Genomic DNA, 18,811 nt, shown 5'->3' on the forward strand with positions numbered 1-18,811 from the left:
GATTCGCAATGTATGATGGCAACACGTGCCCTGGTCAGCACGTAGCTCGCTACATTCAGAGCCTAGCACTTTACAGTGCGCAGGAGTTCAACCACCTACAGTGTCGCTTGTTTCCAGCAAGCTTAAAAGATAGAGCTCTCGATTGGTTCTACTCGCTGGGACCGAACTCAATCGACAGCTTTGAAAAACTAACTGACTAGTTCGCCAGCCAGTAAGTCCACAACAAACGTAAGAAAGCTGACCTCAATTCACTCCTCCAATTGTCTCATAAGAGTGACGAACCAATTCGTACCTTCTTGGGGAGTTTCAAGACAGAGCTATTGTCCATAGAGAGTGGCCTCAAGGAGTCGTTCGCCACAGTGGCGTTCACCAACGCGATAAGGAAGAACACTGATCTGTCCAGGTCGCTCATGAAGGAACACCCTGAAACACTGGCCGAACTGTATGCACGTGTAGAGTAGTACATCAAGCTTGCAGAAGGTCTCAAAAAAGAAAGACTGAAAGACGCAAGGGAGGTCGCTGGGATCTCAAATATCTCCCCATATTCTAAGAAGCGACCCAGGCAACAGGGGTCAGCAGACCAGCACCCGAACCCAAACCAAAAGAGAGTTCGCTGTGCTTACAAGATCTCCAGGTTACATACTAGAGAAGATAACAAAAAAATGGCCTATTACCAACCTGAGGTAAAACGGCCAGAAGACACACCAGGAAAGCCATATTGCGCTTTCCATTGAGCAAAGTGTCATGAGACCAACGAATGTCGGGGGCTTAAGCACTACTTTCAAGACCTCATTGAGGTAGGGAACATCAAGTATTATACTAATATTGTCGATGGTGACCTGCGCTACAAGCTCATGGCTCGCAGAGAGCGAAGTTGAACTCCACCACGTAACCACAATAGAGATCGCTCTGATCCCATGCTTGAGGATGCTTAATGGACCGATCTCGTCATGAGCGCCGCCAACACTCATCTGACATAGATAACAACAGAACGATCAACATGCATGATCACCTTCTAGGACGACTCTATCACGTCCACAAGGGAGAAAAGGAGACGGGTAGGCGCCCTATAAGAAGTCTACCAGTTCTCCTCACAAGTGGCTTCTGCCCCACACACAGCTGGCCACAACTCAGGAGACATCACCTTCACTAAGGCCGATCGCAACTGGTTGTCCATGTCAAAATTAGCGACTAGACAGTAAAGCGCATCCTCATCGACCCAGGCAGCTTATGCGATATTCTGTTCTACCAGACTGTCAAGGGGATGAACCTGCCCAAGTCGGTTATGATTAATCCAATAGCCCCTCTTTATGGCTTTAATGGATCTCAAGATGACCCAATTGAAGACATAATTCTACCTGTCTCAGTCGGGTCATGCGAAGATAAAGTCATCATCAACACGCACTTCAGCGTTCTAGATGTCAACTCGTCTTATATTGCTATTTTAGGACATCGTTGGATCCACAAGATGCAAGCAGTGCCATCAACACTCCATCAGGTTTTACGCTTTCCTGGCCCCAGAGGCATGATGGAGCTCATAAGCAACCAGCTCGATGCCCATAATTGCAACTAGATCCTCTCAGTCAACAAGCATGTTAGGGCTTCACTTAAAAACAAAGGAGAGATCGCCAAAACCAAATTGGCATAAGACTTCATCTCTGAAGTCAAGACCTTGACCAAGACCCCCCGACGCGAACTCACAAAGGAAAACACTGGGGGCTCGGTAAAAAATGTCCTTCCAAAAGCCCAGACCCCAGAGGTCGCTCAGCCCACTGAGGTGGTTGCTCAGACCGAGCTGAAGGAAAATGTCAACCTAGGAACTGAGGATGACCCCAAAGTTCGTTTATGTAGGAGCTAACCTTGACCCTACTATCAAGGCATAACTTGTAAGTTTTTTATCATTAAATTAAGATGTTTTTGCTTGGTCGTACATTGATGTGCTTAGAATTGATCCCAATATTGCATGCCATAAGTTAAATGTTAACCAAATGCTAAAACAGTTCGCCAACGACCTCAAAAGTTATCCCTTAGATTCCAAAAAGCTATCAATGAAGAGGTTGAAAATCTCAAAAAAGTTGGCTTTATTAAGAAGGTCGATTACCCTGAATGGGTCGCTAACATAGTAGTTGTCCCAAAGAAGAATGACACAGTTCGTCTTTGCGTGGACTTTACCAACCTAAATAAGGAAACTCCTAAGGATAGCTTCTCCTTACCAAGAATCGACCGACTTGTGGACCAGACCTGTGGCCACGAGCTCTTGTCATTCATGGATGCCTATAATGGCTACAACCAAATCCCACTAGCAGAAGAAGACCAAGAGAAAACCTCAACTCATTCGTAATAGAGCAAGGAATTTACTGTTACAACGTCCTCCCATTCGGCCTCAAAAAGGTTGAAGCGACCTACCAGCGACTCGTCACCAATATGTTCCAAGACATGTTAGGTGACACCATGGAAGTTTACATAGACGACATGGTCGTCAAAAGCAAAAAATCTGGAGATCACTTAGATCATCTCACACAAGCGTTCTCCAGACTTCGGCGAACTCAAATGAAACTTAACCCTGAGAAATGCCTCTTTAGAGCGTCCTCTGGGAAATTTCTGGGGTATCAGGTCTCACAACGTGGGATAGATGCAAACCCAGATCAGATTCGAGTGTTCTTGGACATGCCCGACCCAAAAACAAAGAAGCAGATACAGAAACTGTCAGGAATGGTGGTAGCTCTAAACTGATTCATATTGAGAGCATCAGACAAATGCCAACCTTTCCTGCAAATTCTAAAGAAGGGTGAACAGTTTTCATGGAACGAGCAATGCCACCAGGCGTTCTCTACTCTCAAGGACTACTTGTCAACACCACCTGTGCTAGCAAAACCAAATGATTGTGAAACACTGGGGCTGTACTTAGTAGTGTCTGACTTCGCTATCAGTTCAGTTCTCTTCAAAGAGGAACAGAACGCATAGAAACTGATCTACTTCACAAGTAAGACATTGTTGCTAGCTGAGAAAAACTACACCCACATTGAAAAAGTAGTACTGGCATGCATTACTTTACTCAGCAAGAAAGTTTAGACCATACTTTCGAGCACATCCAATCAAAGTGATCACCGACCTCCCGCTAAAGAAGATCCTTCTTAAAGCCAACAAAACAACTCGCATGGCAGTATGGGCAAAAGAACTTGGTGAACACCACATTGAGTTCACCCCACAAACCTCTTAGAAAGGTAAGGTCGTTACTGATTTCTTAGCAGATTTTCTAGTTGACGACCTGAACTGGGAACCAGAGGTCGACACCCTATCCTCTAAGTAACACGGTCACTCTACGTAGATGGAGCTAGCAATCCAGGTGGCAGCGGTGTCGGAGTAGTCCTAGTGTCACCAGATGGCTCTATGGTGGAAAAATCAGCTCGCATTGATTTTGCGACCTCCAACAATGAAGCTGAGTATGAAGCCCTGATCATGGGACTCCGCATGGCATTAGAGTTTAAAGTTTAGGAGCTTAAGGTCTTCAGCGATTCACAACTGGTCATTTGCCAGGTCGCCAACAAGTATACCACCAATGAAGATAACCTTTATAAGTGCCTTCAAGTTGTAAATCAATTACTGCCTTCTTTCCAGAAAGTCACAATACACCATTTCCTACAGGAGGAGAATTGCCACGCTGATAGCTTGGCATACCTCGCGAACCAAATACTGAACTACGGCCCTAGGAAACTACTCATCGAAGTAATTGATAGACCTGCTTACCAAAATGAGCACGTCCTAAAAATCAGCAACCTATGCCCACTCTCTGACACTCAGATGAGTCAAACATGGATGCAACCTATCATAGATTATATCTAGCTCGGCAAAGCACTAGCAGATCGCACCAAGGCCAGACATGTTCAATACCAGTCAAGTCAATACTGCCTAGTAAACGACAAACTTTTGAGAAAGTCCGCAGGAGGACCCCATCTGAGGTGCATAAGCCCATAACGGGGTCAAATGATTTTCACAGAAATCCACGAGAGAGAATGTGGAAACCACGCGGGAGGTCGCTCTTTGGCCCACAAAGCGATCTCACAAGGATATTCGGCCAAGAATGCAGATCGATGCCAAGAAATATGTACTCAAATGCATCAAGTGCCAAACATTTGGCCACAACATCACCCAGCTAGCTCGAGAACTCATCAACATTGCCAGCCCTTGGCCATTTCACATGTAGGCCTTGGACATCATGGGTCTATTCATTCCACAGAAAAGCACAGGCTTCCGGTTAGTCCTAACTGCGATAGATTACTTCCAAAATGGGTGGAAGCGATTTTTTTGGCCCAAGTCAAGGAATCTCATGTCAAAAACTTCATTTGGACCAACATTATTACCATATTTGGCCTCCCCCACACACTAGTGATGGATAATGTCTCCCAGTTCAAGGGAAAAATAGTTAAGGAATTCTTGGCTAAGTGGAAGATCGTTCGCCCGTTCTCCACTCTCCAGTACGCTCAAAGCAATGGTCAAGCAAAAACTAGTAACAAAGCAATTCTGGAGAACTTGAAAAAGAAGATTGAAAAGAACAAAAGCCAGTGACCAATGCAGCTAGAAAACATTCTATGGGCTCATAGAACGACAGCTCGTTCTAGTACAAGTGAGTCATCGTTCTCACTATGTTATGGTACTGAGGCTATCATTCCTACTGAGCTTATAATTACAACGACTCGATTTGAGATCATCGAATCTGGTCAGAATGATTCTATCTTTGCTCGAGAGGTTGACTTACTTGAAGAATGACGCGATCTAGCAGTCATTCGAGTGGTATCCTACCACCAAACTCTAAGAAAGACATACAACAAGTGAGTAAACCCTCGAAGTTTCCAACCTGGCGACCTAGTCTTAAAAAAAACTAAGGATGACTCGAAATTGGCACCAACATAGGAAGGCCCTTACATAATGGAGCGAGTCGTTGGCAATAGAGCATATTGGCCGGATCAAAACCCAAGACGAACATACATTACCACGTCCTTGGAATACTTTCTTGTTAAAGAGATTTTATCAATAAAAGATTCCATTTGTATGAGTTCTTACTCTTAACACTATACACATAGTTTATGTTTGCATCAAAATGCTGCAGTCTTTCAAGGTTACTAAATAGACGCATAGCTCGCTCTCTTAGAGCAAAACGCTAACTTGAACTCAAACGCTCTTCAGAGCTCAAACGTTCTCTATGCTAAAATGCTCACTCGAGCTTAAGGGCTACATAGCTCCAATACTTCTCACGAGTTGAGGACCTACAATTCTATGATCAATTTAGTGCAGAACGCTCTCTAGAGCAGCCAAAACACTAACTTGAACTAAAATGTTTTCTACAGCTTAAACATTCTCTATGCCAAAACGCTCACTCAAGCTCATGGGCTACATAGCTAACACACTTCTCACTAGTTGGATACCTACACTTCGAGGGTCAACTCAGTGCAAAACGCTCTCTAAGAGCCAAACAATTATCTGAACTTAAATGCTTTCTAGAACTTAAATGTTCTACACAATTAAACGCTTACTCGAGCTCAGGGCTACATAGCTCACACACTTATCACTAGTTGGATACCTACACTTCTAGAGTTAACTGAGTACATAATGCCTCCTAAGAGAAAACATGCTCACTTGAGCCCTACACATGTCAAAACAACATGCAATAAGCATTCAGACAAACATGCATTTCATAAATGCAAACTACGAACTGCTTGAACATACTCAGGAAACCAGTTCTTTAAAGTCTACCAAACTGCCACTTATGTGGAAACCAGTTCGTTCAGATCCCAAAACTAAAACATATAATCAAGGCGAACTGCCTAGGTCACCCCAGGTTATCAACTCTTAATGTATCTGGCTCATGCCACACGACAATAAATAAAAACAAAACAAACTGCCCAGGCAAGCCTTGGATACCAGCTCTATTGTATATTTCCCCTTTCAAACAAATTGCAAATTCAACAAGCAAGCAAAAACCTCACAACTCTCAGAGCAACAAAACATATCATGCAACAGTAGCCAAATCTTCAATTTGCAACAGATCTAGGTCGTCAGGTACAACGGTCTCAACATTAGCTGGAGGAACAGTTACAGAAGGATCCGGAACAACAACAACCTCTCCAGGTCGTTCAGCAGGCACAACAACACCAGCAGACGGAGCATTAATAGCATCTCCAGGTACGGTTGTACCTCGAGCCCCACTTTCATGCTCTTCTTTTAGTTGAAAGTGCATCGGCTCTAGTTCATCATAGTCTTGGCCCAAGCTATCATAAGCCTACTGAGTAACCCCCTTACATGTCTTCGCATAATCTTTCACAATATCCAACTTCTATGCTTTCAGCTATTCCACAGAGTTATTGAGTGCCGTCTTCTCCAGAACCACCCGGTTGTACAACTCCTTAAGCTATTCCAATTCCTTTTTTTCAACCTCCTGATCGGCCTGAACATTTTCCAGTTCATCCCTAGCCCTATCTAACTCTCCTTTCTCAGTCTCGCTTATATGAGCCAACTGTTTTAGCTTCTGATAGCCAGCTCGTCACCCCCACCCTTTTGGAAGGTCGCCTTGCCTGCTTCCATGGCAGCGACCTTCCCTTTTCCTTTTTCCCCTGCATTAGCAGCCAGATTCACCCCTCTTAAAACTGTCAAGATCGGGTACACTCAGGTCGAGCCCCCGTGTCGACCTCGTAAACCTTTTACCTCTTGTTTGCTCTGTCGCGGGACCAAAACCACTCCCAATAGATCATTCCATAATTTTTGCCAGCTTGGCGACCTTAGGGTCAAGCCCATCCGCCTTCCACTTCCCCAACCTACTTGACTGACGAGCCACAAAGCCAATCTCTTCCAAGTCTAGCGGTGAACCCTACCTTGTCCTCTCCAGAGGAACAACCCCCATGCCATTGCCTCCACCACCCTGAATAGGTCGCTTCACCGACCTACCTCCAGAGCCTGAGTTCCCGCCACGACTCATGTTCCTCTCTTCCTTGGTAATAATGCCACTATGTCCCCAATCCATTATAGATTTAGTTGACGACCCCCGATCAGCCTGACCACGCACTCTTTTCTTTTGACTCTTCCTCTTCGCCCTTATCTCTCGCCCTCCCCTCTTAACGAAATAACTCGCTACTTCAGGAAGCTTCTTATATTTCTCAGATCGATTAAGACACCAAACTTTTCAATCACAGAACGACTGGTCCTTCTCGTAATAGCGATATTTCGACCAAATATGATCAAAACACTAAGTGGTGAGGAAAGAGATGAATAACGTAGAAAAGTAATGGAAAAAGTTATGGTGATTGAGAGAATGATTAGACTGTACCTTTCGGTTTCCTACGTACCCAAATTATCGATGAGATCAAGTCTCAAGAACGTAGTTCTGTATGAAAAATAGTTTGTGTTTATATAGGTAGAGTAGAGACTCTTTGTAGCTTAAGTATTCTTGTAGTTTAAGTAATCATGATTGAATATAATTCTCAACTGATAATTATCTCTTTGATAAGAAATAAAATTGGACATAAATCAATGTACATTAGTGGCAAGCCATGTGGCTAAGGTTCAGCCTTAGACACATGAGTTAATGGGCCAATACACTTATCTATGGTATTGCAAATTGGGCTTTAGCCTTGTCGATTAAACGAATAAAATGGAGACCCATACTAATAGACGTTTGCCACATAGGTGGGGGTCGAAACACCGCCCCCTCTTTGGCATGCGAACAAAGTTCATATGGCAAAGAAGAGAAGAAAAATGAAGGAAAAAATGGAATAAGAAAAGAGTGAGCGGAATGTATAACGAAGTGTCGTGCGAAAGAAAATGATAGGAAAATAGACTGTCGAGAAAAATTTGTGAATTATTGTGAATGAAATAATTGGAATTTGAAAAATGTACAAGAGTCAAAAATTTGTTTCGAAATATGAACACGAGTAGCGTGAGAGGTGGGCATAAAGAAATATAAAGAAGTGTACATGCTGATGAATATCAAAATTGATGTGGAGTGCGAAAATTGCATAAATAGAATGGTAGGAAATAGAACACTAATACATATTAGGTGGTACGAAACAGATTGAGGAAGTGAAAAGTACATCCATGCAACTAATAATTATGTTTGCATGTCAGAGCAATTCCTGGTATCCTTACATAACTAGAAGATGTGCCCGTGCAAACACCATAGAAAACTAGGACTCCAAAATTAAATCCGGATTGGATAAGACTTATAATCGAGTCTCCCACCTTAAGTCGGTTTGGATAATAGAATTATATAAGGACTGAGATACTGGACCAGCGCAAGATCGGGAAAAGAGAAAGAATATATAAACAGAGGGAACGTGATAATAACTAATCAAAAACAGTAAAGAAAAGTATAGAGAAAAGAAAAAAAGTCCCCGCCTAGCACAAATCTTAGAGAGAGAGAAGTTACGAACTGGCACTGATAATCGAGAAAAAACACAAGTAAACACCACCTTGCTAAAAAAACTACTACACCTGACAGTGATCGAGTTTTCGTACTGTGTCGTCGTTGGTTTCGGAGAAAAAAAGTTGGCGGGTAGACGAAGGAAAGGTTAGTACTGTGTTTGTTTATTTATACGGTCCTCTGGCTCCAGGTAACTCCTCTCCTCATCTTCTTCATCCTTTCTTAACTATTGCACCAGTAAAAAGCTGATCGGAGAGATCACGAAATAACTTGCTTATTCAAAAAGCTCACCCTGTTACTTGGACCCCTTCAAAATATCGTTTTGCATCTTGCCTGATACAGCAAGATTTGAGAGCTGCTATATATATACCTGGCGTGTATACACAAGTTCCTCAAGGGAACCGGCAGTGAGCATGCGAAAAAACCCCAACATGTCGTCTTTGCCCATAGCGAAAACGACCTATCCCAGGCTTGTAAGGCTCGAGCAGGATTCCAATCTGGATCAAATAGTACAACTCTAGTAGCACTGATGAGATTTAAACCCAACCCACCAGCTCAAGATTTAAACAGCTCACTTGGGCTTGAGTTGAACTCATCAAGAAGGGACATGGCTACGGAGGAATGAGTTTCTCTTGATAGGAAAATAGTAATAGCGTATCTGTTTCGAGTTTCAGAGAGGTATATACCCAACACTAACATAGTATCCAATTATCTCTATATTTCTAACGCCATGCATGAAAACACATATCTGTTTTTAGTCTTCTCGTTAACAAGCAGGAACGTTCTCACGCCATTAATATCTGGTTATATGTAGTGTTGGGTTTAACATAGATTTAGAAACATTGTGTCGGTTTGTATAGAGTTAGAAAGTTGCATGTGGGTGAAAAGAAAAAAACGAAAACTCTATGGTGGCGCCAGTATTCAAAAACTGAAATTAGCAAACACGATATGGTGCCTTCCAATCAAAGGAAGGGCACCGTACCTGCGTCCCATTGATTTGGCCTAGTTCAACCAGTTTGGTTTAGGTTAACCCGGTTTTTGAGCTATCAAACTTGTTGACTTTGGTAGAAAGAACTGATCTGACGAAAAGTTTGTTTGGTTTTTTTTTTGGCGTAGGTAGAAACTACGGTGTTACGAGCGAAAGAAATTTACGAAAAAGCTGCGATGAAAAGTTTCGCTCTGCATGATCTCAATGCCTTGGACAAAATAAAGAATGTGAAGATAATTTTCAGTTCGCTTAGAAATTTGACGTAATGCGAATTTTCACTGCACAGAGAAACGACGAATTTACGAGCAAAATATATTCACAAAGAGTCGACAGAGAAAAGTTTCGTGCAAAAAGGTGTCAATTAATGCTGTAGAAGAACTAAATAAGCTGACAAAAGTTTCGTCGAGAAAGATCGGCTCAATGCCTGAGAAATAATAATGAAGTTGTCGGAAAGTTTCAATTCACTCAGAAAAATCGGCTCAATGTTGTAGAAAAAATAACGAAACTGTCAAAAAATTTCGCTCATAAAATTTCTTGTAGAACGATCGGCACAATGCCTTAGAAAAAATAATGAAACTGTCAAAAAATCTTCGCTCGAAAAATTTCTTGTAGAAAGATCGGTAGAATGCCTTAGAAAAAATAATGAAGCTGTCAAAAAAATTCGCTCGAAAAATTTCTCGTAGAAAGATCGGCACAATGCCTTAGAAAAAACAAGGCTTGCACACGAGTGAGAGAAATAAAAGAATCGGATTGTAAAGGAAAGAATGATAAAGAATGTTGGGGTGACTATTCGAAAAGCAATGGCTAAATAAAAAGTGTCGTTCACCGTGGATGAGCTCGAAAAATACTTTAAGCGGAGTCAATGATTGTCGACAGCATTAAATAGGTATATTAGTATTTTTTATCAGTTATCTTAAAATTTTGGTTAAGTCTGAAAGACTGATAAAAAGATTTGTATCTTTGTCGCAGATTGAAACGGAGGAATTACGAGCAAAAGATATTGACGAAAAATTTCGAGTGGAAAGATCTCAATGCCTTAGAAAAAAATAAAGAAGCTGAAGAAAGGTTGTACTCAGAGTGATCACGCCGCAATGCCGTAGAAGAAATAAAGAAATCGGAGAAAATTTTCGCTCAGAAAAATCGACGAAAAGTGTCTCTCAGAAATATCGGCCCAATGCTTTAGAAAAAATATTGGAGCTAGGACGGAAAGTTTTGTTAAGAAAGAGCGGTGCAATGCCTTAGAAAAATTAATGAATGCGGAAGATAATTAACCGAAAGAGTTAAGCGAAGCGAATGCAGATTTCGAAGAAGAAAACGAAGATTTAATCAAGCCACCATAAAACAATTGACAGAGACAATTGATTAGGTAATTGTGTGAATGTAATACTATAGAACTAATGAAAAATAAAAATAAAGTATGGGTCTGCTATTGAATATTATTGTTGTGACATATAACATACTTGCGGAAAACTGACAATGTTGTTGATTTATGTAGTTGTTTCGGCAATAAACTGCTTCAACACAACGAGAGCAATGGTAAAGAACGCACTAAGAAATAGAGGAATTTGATGTTGAGGGAGATGAAACTGAACCAAGATAATGGCTGCCTACGTACCCAAGATCTATTATCTAGGGATCAAGTTTCTACGTAGTTCCTTATGAAAAATAATGTGGTATTTATATAGGTAGCGTAGAGAGTCCTTGTAGCTCAAGTAATCTCGTAACTTGAGTAATTGTGATAGAATATAACTCTCAACTAATAATTATCTCTTTGATAAGAAATGAATCTGGACATAAATCAATGTACATTAATGACAAGTCATGTGGCTAAGGTTCAGGCTTAGACACATGAGTTAATGGGCATGTACATTGATCCATGGTATTGCACATTGGGCTTTAGCCCTGTCGATTAAATGAATAAAATAGAGACCCCTAGTAATGGGCGTTTGCCACGTAGGTGGGGGTCGAAACACTGCCCCCTCTTTGGCATGCGAACAAAGTGCACATGGCAAAGAAGAGAAGAAAAATCAAGGAAAACTTGGAATAAGAAAATAGTAAGTGGAATGTATAACAAAGTGTCGTGTGAACGTAAACGATAGGAAAATGGACAATCGGAAAAAATTCGTGAATTATCGGAAACGAAATAATGTCAAATTAACGTATACAGGACGCAATGTAGTTAAAAAAATGGTTGAAAAATGCACCGAAAAAATAAAAGATGCACAGAAAAAATTTCAAAAGAAATTGAGTGCCGAAAATGTACCGAACGCATGACGTAACAATACAAAAGTTGATTTCGACGATGCGTACCACCGGAATAGCGATACTAGGATTAGACCGTTGAAAATAAACGTAGGGGCAATATAGTAAGAATAGTAATCAAAGGAAGTTAGCTACTAATCGGACTCAAAGTGTTCGGATGAGATAAGAATTGAGAGTAGAGATGAAGTTGGAGTTGGAGAAGAATCCCACCAGTACTTAAGTCGGTTTGGATAATAGAATTAGATAACACATATACCACTGAGTTTCCCACCGTACCATAAACTGTTTTGGATGAGTACTGTGCTTGTCTATTTATACTGTTTTAAAAATGATAGTCACCCACTTTCTCGGTCTCCTCTGCTTTAAGGTACCTTCTTTCCTCATCTTCTTCTTTCTTGCCTTGATGTTTATGGTGTCGTGATTCTTTACATGCAAAGATCTGCCACATGCTAGGGGAGACGGATCATGCGTCTGATGGAGGACTTAAAATCAGTTTTGGTTACCAACGCAATGGCAAAAAAGGAGATTCATGTGAGTTATCTAATGAATATAAGGTCCCATACGGAATCAAGATACCTAACAGGAGCAGCTCTTTCTCTTGCTTGTCTGGGGTTGCCTTAAGTGCCAATGCAACATTGGCAAACACAAATATCTGCAATGGTTTGATTGGTGCAGGAATACTACCTACTTTAGATTCTCCAAAGTCATCAATTTCAACTTTTTTAAGGCACTTCATTGTATCTAGAGCAGACGCGGTATTGTATCGCTAGCGATATCTTCTCGTATTGACCGTGGTCGTGGATGTTGAATGTTCCTTGAAACATATGTTCAGAGTTTGCAGGTTTGGATAACTCCTTAGCAAAGAGATTATCATATTGACATGGTGCTTGGTAGGGGACATTTCAACCTTCAGATGCTTAAGGCTACCACATTTGGTAGGAAGACGAGGTAATAAATTTGGATCCCTGGAGATAATCTCTATAAAGAAACCACATAAGCTTAGGGTGGATACATTACACAGCCCCGTCAGAATCTTATTCAGACCTTCATAAAGAAAAAGGTGAAAATTTGTTTCCTCATTGAACTCAAAATTTGCACTAAGCAAAGAGGAAAGGGTCTCTGAGCTAATGTTTGACGGTTTGACTTTGTTGAATTTGATTTCTTTCAGATTTGGTCTTGTGTGGTCCGATGTTATCTCATCATCTTTTCAAAGTGGAATCTCATATCTGAGCTGTAGTCCATCTTCTTCAAGTGATCCATGTGAATGGGATTCCCATAGACCTGCTGGAGAAGATGGTGAGGGCGATACTGATGGCGCCAGCACTCAAAAAACTTGTTTCAATCACATACAATACGGTGTAACGCCAGGAAGGGAAGGGCACCGATAATTGCGTGTTGCCTTGATCCGACCGGTTCACCCTTGTGGAGTTAGTAAATCTGGTTTTGAGCAATCGATTTTTTTTTTTTTTTTTTTTAATTTTTGCATGTAGAAACGACCGTACTATACGGGAGAAATATAATCGAGAAGAAGAAGATGCGTTGACGATCGTAGACTTGGTGAGGTGGAAAGAAGGTGACAAATATAATGAATACACGAGGCTATGACATAATCTAACTCAGAATCGAGCAGCTTCAAATTGGATCGGCTAGGATATTAAGCTTAAATTATTGAGTTTCGATAAAACTTAAATTTGGCCTGTCGAAGAAGACGAAGAAAACAAAGAAAAGTGCGGAGAATATGACAAAGCGGTGTCGGAAACAGATATGTTAGTATTTTTTTTTTATTAGTTATCGTAAAATTTTGGTTAAGTCTGAAAAACTGACGAAAAGATTTGTATTTTTGTCGCAGGTTGAAACGGAGGAATTACAAGCAAAAGATATTGACGAAAAATTTCGAGTGGAAAAATCTTAATACCTTAAAAAAAATAAAGAAGCTGAAGAAAGGTTTTGCTCAAGGTGATCACGCCACAATGCCGTAGAATAAATAAAGAAGTCGGAGAAAATTTTTGCTCAGAAAAATCGACGAAAAGTCTCTCAGAAATATCGGCCCAATGATTTAGAAAAAATAATGAAGCTGATGAAAAGTTTCGTTGAGAAAGAGCAGCGCAATGCCTTAGAAAAAATAATGAATGCTGAAGATAGTTAACCGAAAGTGCTAAGCGAAGCGAATGCAGATTTCGAAGAAGAAAACGAAGATTTACTCGAGCGACCGTAAGATAATTGACAGAGACGATTGACTAGGTAATTGTGTGAATGTAATACCATAGAGCTAAAACTTCTTTTGATGAAAAATAAATAAAAATAAAGTATGCGTTTGCTATTGAATGTTGTTGTTGTGACAGATAACATACCTGTGGAAAACTGACAATGTTGTTGATTTATGTAGTTGAAATGAAATAGAACGAGACGCCCCCATGTAGAGAAAAACGCCCCCAATGCTAACTTAACTCGATAAAATTAGACTAAGCGAGTGTAAAAGCGTTCAACTTAGACTGACGAAATTAAACGTGGTAATTTCGTCAGATTTTTGTCGTAGTGATAGTAACGACTAAGCGAGCGTAAATGCGTTCAACTTAGACTGACGAAATTAAACGTAGTAATTTCGCTAGATTTTGTTGTAGTAATAGTAACGACTAAGCGAGCGTAAAAGCGTTCAACTTAGACTGACGAAATTAAACGTGGTAATTTTGCCAGATTTTGTTATAGTGATAGTAACTACTAAGCGAGCGTAAAAGCGTTCAACTTAGACTGGCGAAATTAAACGTGGTAATTTCGACAGATTTTATTGTAGCGATAGTAACGACTAAGCGAGCGTAAAAGCGTTCAACTTAGACTGACGAAATTAAACGTGGTAACCTCGTCAGATTTTGTCGGAACAATAGTAATGACTAAGCGAGCGTAAAAAGCGTTCAAACTTAGACTGACAAAGCTAAATGTGGTAACTTCGTCAGATTTTTTTGTAATGATACTAATGAACTAAGCGAGCGTAAAAGCATTCAAACTTAAACTGACGAAGCTAAATGTGGTAACTTCGTCAGATTTTTTCGTAATGAGAATAACGAACTAAGCGAGCGTAAAAACGTTCAAACTTAGACTGACGAAATTAAACGTGATAATTTCGCCAGATTTTATTGTAGCAATAGTAACGACTAAGCAAGCGTAAAAGCGTTCAACTTAGACTGACGAAATTAAACGTGGTAACCTCGTCATATTTTGTTCGAACAATAGTAATGGACTAAGCGAGCGTAAAAGCGTTCAAACTTAGACTGGCGAAGTTAAACGTAGTAACTTCGTCGATTTTTAATAAATAGCGATAGTAATGACTAAAGCGCGTAAAAGCGTTCAAACTTAGGCCGACAAAGCTAAATGTGGTAACCACGATTTTTCAGTAATGATAGTAATGAACTAAGCGGCGTAAAAGCATTCAAACTTAAACCGTGAAGCTAAATGTGGTAACCTTCACGATTTTTTCGTAATGAAAATAACGAACTAAGCGAGCGTAAAAACGTTCAAACTTAGACTGACGAAAAGATGACTGCAAAAGTGATGTGTCTTGACCCTTCGCTTCTAACGGCGGCGGAGAGATAAGCCAATGAATCGACATGACGTAAGTCATTTCGGGGTCTTTGAGTGATAGAGATGCAATCAAATTGTCGAGCAAGACTATGTATCAAACTAAGATAAGCCGCCATACGCTCATCTCTTGCTTCAAAAGACCCACCAAACTGATTGGCAACAAGGCGAGAATCCGTGTATAACTGGAGCTTTCGCGCCCCCAGTGTCAAAGCTGTTCTCAAGGCACAAATGGCAGCCTTATACTCGGCTTCGTTATTTGAAGCGGCGAAGCCAAGTTGCACAGATTTCCCAATCTTTTCTCCGCCGGGTTTAACAAAAAATACATCCAATTCCAGACCCAGATTTACTATGGGAGCTATCTGAGTAAACAATCCATAGGTCAATGGGATTAGGAATTGAGTTTTCATGTTGGTCTTCGTCTCCCCCAGTTATTGGTGGCAGAATGTCTTCCATAGATTCTTCCTGGCGCAAAAAATCGTCAATAGGAGAATCATCAATCATCAATCAGCTCTTACAAGAGTTAGAGATTTTAGGCGGTACACACGTTCAAGTCCGACTAGAGATTGTCTTTTTCTTTGCGTGTAACCAGCCTATCTAGGTCGGTAGTTTGTCTGGGATTGTGGTCTTCCCTCTAGTTGTTTATGTGACACCTTCTCTCCCTGCCTGGTCGGACCTGTCTGGGATGGCAGTTTTTCTCAAATCTGCGAGGTCGGCCTTCCCTGTCAGGTCGGTCCAGTCTAGGATGAAGGTTTCTCTTATACTTTCTTCCATGACACCTTTTTTCCCTATCTGGTCGGACCTATCTAGGATGGCGATTTTCCTCAAATCTGCGAGGTCGGCCTTCAATGTCAGGTCGGTCCAGTCTAGGATGAAGGTTTTCCTTATACTGTCTTCCGTGACGCCTTCTTTCCCTGCCTGGTCGGACCTGTCTAGGATGACGATTTTCTTCAAATCTGCGAGGTCGGCCTTCCCTGTCAGGTCGGTCCAGTCTGGGATGAAGGTTTTCCTTATACTGTCTTCCGTGACGCCTTCTTTCGGAGGCGTTTGTACCGCCGTTTGTGGTAGCGTCGGCGGCAGTGCTGCTGCCTTCCGGAACCTAGTAACAAAAGTACGTAACTTTTCGTCATGTATTTGCTTGATGTTCAGAAGTAAGTCGACATCCTTTGGCGTCTTGTAATTGTGGTTGAAACGATTAACAAACTGATTTTCTAGTTCATTGAATTGGTGAATTGATCTTGAAGACAACTAACTAAACCGGCGTAATGCTTCTCCCTTTATAGTTGATGGAAAGAGCTTACACATGAGCGGATCATCTCCACCCTATAACACCAACTTATTTTTGAACGATAGAACATGCAAGCCAGGATCTCCTTCCGACTCATCATAAAGTTCAAAATCGGTTTGTTTGAAGTCGGGATGGTGGTAAGCTTCTTGAATGTTGAGCGAAAACTTATCAAGTACGCCATCATTGACTGTCAAGTTTTTCATTCTTACATCCCTTGACTCTCTATCGTTAAGTTCTTTTGCAATCAACTCTTTCAACTGTTGTTCTGTTAGAGTTAAGGTATTGGCTCGAACAACTGGACGCCCCCAGTCGTGCCCATGTGGAGAAGGATACCTTCCATTATCTCTTATTGGAGTTAGAGATCTTTGGCGGTACGCACGATCAACTCCGACGGCCGGTGATTGTCTTTGTCTATCCCCGTAACCGGCATGTCTAGGCGGTAGTCACCCTTGGGCGGGTGGTCGGTATAATTATACCACTTCTCCATGTTTTGTTGCTCTTTGCGGGATGCCCGCCTTCCGATCATGTCGGACATATCTCGGATGGCGGTCTTCCTCGAAATTGCTTCCGAGGTAAATCTTCCCTTTGAGATCGGACATGTCTAGGGTAGTAGTTATCCCGCCAATTTGATTCTCCCCATAAGTACGGGTAATAGGGTCATTACTCTTAGAGCGTGTAACTGGTTGATTATGTTTGAGAAATAACACGTTCTTTGGGGGCGATAAAGTGGTTCTTCAAGGCGGTCCCATACACTTTGGAATGGCTGCGTCCCCGTGGGTCGCCTTGATGTTGTTGAATTTGCAGCATCGTCCACCGACCTTTGCCTCTTTGCCAGCTTCCTTCTCAAGTTCCTATTTAAATTTTTGACTCGTCGTAACTCACGCTCAACCATATTAGGGGTGGATTGGCTGTTACTATCACCTTTTCCATTAGTTGGTGTGAGAGTAATGTCCACGTCCTTATCCATGTCAACTGAAGGATCAACATGGACAGACGGCGGACCGCATGGACGATTACTGACTTGTCGGTTTTCTTGTTGCAAGACTGTTAGGGTTGGTGCCGATGGTTGTACTGCCTTTTGCGGTGGCGGTGGTGGAGGCGGTGGCAGTTGCGCTGCTACAGTTGGATGTTGCGAATTGATCCTACCACTAGGAGCAACTTGATTGTTCAGCGGTTCTTGCATTGGCCGATTTAAATTTCGAGGGTTGCGAGTATTATTAGCAGGAGGAATATGTCGACTATTTGGTCTGCTTCTTGTGCTTACCATCTTGATTGTTTCAAGTGATAATGAATTTTAAGGTCCCCACAGACGGCGCCAATTATGTTTCGGCAATAAACTGCTTCAACACAACGAGAGCAATGGTAAAGAACGTACTAAGAAACAGAGGAATTTGATGTTGAGGGAGATGAAACTGAACCAAGATAATGGCTGCCTACGTACCCAAGATCTATTTTCTAAGGATCAAGTTTCCACGTAGTTCCTTATGAAAAATAATGTGGTATTTATATAGGTAGCGTAGAGAGTCCTTATAGCTCAAGTAATCTCGTAGCTTGAGTAATTGTGATAGAATATAACTCTCAACTGATAATTATCTCTTTGATAAGAAATGAATCTGGACATAAATCAATGTACATTAGTGGGAAGTCATGTGGCTAAGGTTCAGCCTTAGACACATGAGTTAATGGGCCTGTACATTGATCCATGGTATTGCACATTAGGCTTTAGCCTTGTCGATTAAATGAATAAAATAGAGACCCCTAGTAATGGGCGTTTGCCACGTAGGTGGGGGTCGAAACAGTAGTTAAAATGAAATAGAACGAGATGCCCCCATATAGAGAAAAACGCCCCCAATGCTAACTTAACTCGGCAAAATTAGACTAAGCGAGTGTAAAAACGTTCAAACTTCGACTGATAAAACGAAACGCGGTGACTTAGTCAGATATTATCGTAGTGATAGTAACGAATTAAGCGAGTATAAAAGCGTTCAAACTTAGACTGACGAAGCTAAACGTGGTAACTTCGTCAAATTTTGTCATAGCGATAGTAATGGACGAAGCGAGCGTAAAAAACGTTCAAACTTAAACTGTCATAGCTACACGTGGTAACTTCGTCAGATTTTGTCGTAGCGATAGTAACGAACTAAGCGAGTGTAAAAGCGTTCAAACTTAGACTGACGAAGCTAAACACGGTAACTTTGTCAAATTTTGTCGTAGCGATAGTAACGAACTAAGCGAGCGTAAAAACGTTTAAACTTAAACTGACGAAGCTAAACGCGGTAACTTCAATTCG

Source organism: Coptis chinensis, chromosome 5, assembly GCF_015680905.1.
Source record: "Coptis chinensis isolate HL-2020 chromosome 5, ASM1568090v1, whole genome shotgun sequence".
NCBI classification, from domain to species: domain Eukaryota; kingdom Viridiplantae; phylum Streptophyta; class Magnoliopsida; order Ranunculales; family Ranunculaceae; genus Coptis; species Coptis chinensis.